Genomic DNA, 2,823 nt, shown 5'->3' on the forward strand with positions numbered 1-2,823 from the left:
GTGTGTGTGTGTGTGTGTGTGTGTGTGTGGCCAGCTCAGCCCACCAGGGGGCAGGGCTGGCTGGCATGTGGTGCTGGGGGATTGAACCGGGGTCCCTGTGCTTTGCTGCAGCTTGTTCTAAGTAGGTGCTTTAGACCACTGAGCCATCCCACCAGCCCCTCTCACTGGTTTTTAAAAGGATAAAAGTAGCAGATCTGGCATATTAGGAATTGAGAGGCAGGATTGGAGCTCTAAGTTTCAACAGCCTGTGATTTTTAAAAGTTTGAAATAAAGAATGACACTGTTTCCACTGTCTTCCCTCCCTTCCCACCGCAGGAGCTCTGGCCACTCAAAGCCCGGCCAGCTGTGGAGAGCGCGGCCAGCTGTGGAGAGCGCGCGGTGGGAGCCCTCGCAGGACCAGCATGTGGCCTCACTGTGTGCTCACCTCAAGAACTCGTCTCTAAGTCTCTGACTGAAGAGAAAACACATGATGACCATTTGGTGTGCTCTTTCACAGACCTTGGTTTTCAAATAAATATATTAAAACCTTGAGATAGATAAGACTTCATGGTTTTTGTTTTTCAGCCTGGGTTTTAATGGTTCAAATTACTTCTGCCATGCATTACCTAAATCCAAAGAACTAAATTGTGAATGCGGTAGGAGTGTGTGCCAGCCTTTGCCACCGATGAATAATGAGACCATACTGAACTTATAGCCTACAGGAGGATGCGCATGCCTCAGTATGATGGGTATGCTGTCCTTTTGCCTTGCACATTAATGGATGTCTTCAATTGTGCATTTTTTTAAAAATTATTTGGTACAGGGTCTCGCTACACAGTTCAGACTCGTAGTGATCCTCCTGTCTCAGTCTATCCCGTGCTGGGATTACAGGCATGTGTCACCACACCCAGTTCCAGGGCCAGCTTAGACCACCAAGTCCTGATGGTGCATTTTTTAAAAGCGCATGGCAGGGGGCCGGGGAGATAGCTCAATAGAATAAGCACTTGGCCTGGCAAGCGCAAGGGCCCCAGTCTCCAAATAAATAAATATAAATAAATAAAAGCACATGGCGGAGAGCCAGCCAGATAGCTCAGCAGAATAAAATGCCTGCTTAGGCAGAGCGCAGTGGCCAGGGTTCAATCCCCAGCATGCTGTGCTGGCCCTGCCCCCGGGGTGATTGAGACTGGGCTTGGTGGTGCATGCCCTTAATCCCAGCACTTGGGAGGCTGAAAACAAGAGAATCACTACTAGTTTGATCTACGTAGAGAGTCCCTGTACTAAATACAAAAAAATAAAAGTGCATGGCAGGGCTGGGGAACTAGCTCAGCAGTCTAAGTGCCTAGCAAGCGCAAGGACCCAGATTTGATCCCCAGTACCGCATGCCATGCCACCCCACACATGCCAGCCACCAAAACCATCCATGGTGCCACATGCCTGTAATCCCAGCTAGGGAGGCTGAGACAGAAGGATCCCTCTGAGTCCAAGCTGCGAATCGAGACCCTATAATAAATAAAAGCGCACCGCTTCTGAAATTACACAAGGCACTCTGTCCCTCCCTTGGCATACTAATTTAGGTCTCTGAGTCTGAAGAAAAACTAAGGAAGGAGAAACAAATCCTTAGTAGATGAGCCTTAGCACACCCATCTGCACAGCCTGAGGTTATATCCTGGACTGAAGGTTATGGTATAGATGGCTCCACTAATTGCATTGCCTCTCCTCCCGTGTACAGCCTTCGTTTCCTCTATCGGATGATTCCACAAAAGAGATGATCTCATTTCCTAGCCTCTCATTAGCTGTGGCCTTCCTGTTGGAGCTCTTAGTGCTGCCTGCTTTTCAGACAGCTCTTCTATTTCCCTTCACAAATTTCAAAAGCCAGAAGTCTCACAATGATGTCACTGTCCAAAATCGAGTGGGGGAAGAGCAGCACAGTCACTGCCCCCTCCCCCCACCTTCCCGCATCTTTCCAGAGGAGCAGACTAAACCAGAGAGCAGTCTGCACTGGCTCCTGCGGGGCAGCACAGCTCAGCTTTGGCCTCCAGCGGGAGGGTGTTGCCTGAGGAAGACAGGCCTCACCACAGAACTGCTGCTCAGGTCAGGAGATGATGAAGCTAACCAGCAGAGAAATCCAGAGCTGCTAGAACAGCGTGGAGTAAAGTCCTGTGTGAAGACAGGGTGGGAGTTAGAAGAGGGCAACATGGGAGCAAGAATGCCCAGATGGCATCATGGGAAGGCAGTGGCTTCTTACATTGGCCCAGATCCCAGGAGCCAGGCCCTCCTGCTGGTCTGCAGGTAAAGGACTGCTGCCTTTGAAAACTGCCCTGCTTGTCAGTGTGGTAATCCCGGCCCTCTGGAGCCTGAGGTGGGAGGATCACAGCAAGTTCAAGGCCAGCCTGGCCTACATAGAGACTGCCAAAATTCACAAAGAGAAAAAAGTGCCCATTGGGCCAGTGAGATAGCTCAATGGAATAAGTGCAGGCAGGGACCAGGTTTTGATGGGTATGCTGTCCTTTTGGACTGTGTGCGCTGAGCTGGTGACCAAGACTGGGCATGGTGGAATGCGCCTGTAATCCCCCCACTGGGGAGGCTGAAAACAGGAGGATCAGGGCCGGCCAGTTATCTCAGCAGACTAAAGTGCTTGCTTGGGCAGGTGCAGGGACCAGGGTTCAATCCCTGGCGTGCCTTGCCAGCCTCTCCCCAGGGTCCACTGAGACTGTGACTAAAGACTGGGCGTGGTGGCACATGCCTGTAATCCCAGCGCTTGGACGGCTGAAAACAGGAGAATCACTAGGAGGCTGAGCTGTGTAGTGAGATCCTGTACCAAATACATTTAAAAAAAAAAAAAAA

At 50.7% G+C, this 2,823-nt stretch overlaps 1 protein-coding gene across 1 annotated transcript in view; it reads left to right on the forward strand.

Annotated features, from left to right (window-relative positions):
• The window catches only part of Psmd1 (proteasome 26S subunit, non-ATPase 1), a 105,581-nt gene extending 105,180 nt beyond the window's left edge, over positions 1-401 (forward strand). Inside the window, exon 24 of the mRNA XM_023722061.1 lies at positions 316-401. The gene's annotated coding sequence lies outside the window, so the exon portion shown is untranslated. The remainder of the gene's footprint in view (positions 1-315) is intronic.
• Positions 402-2,823: the final 2,422 nt, after the last annotated feature.

This window comes from Octodon degus, unplaced genomic scaffold (assembly GCF_000260255.1).
Source record: "Octodon degus isolate 3935 unplaced genomic scaffold, OctDeg1.0 scaffold00089, whole genome shotgun sequence".
Taxonomy (NCBI): domain Eukaryota; kingdom Metazoa; phylum Chordata; class Mammalia; order Rodentia; family Octodontidae; genus Octodon; species Octodon degus.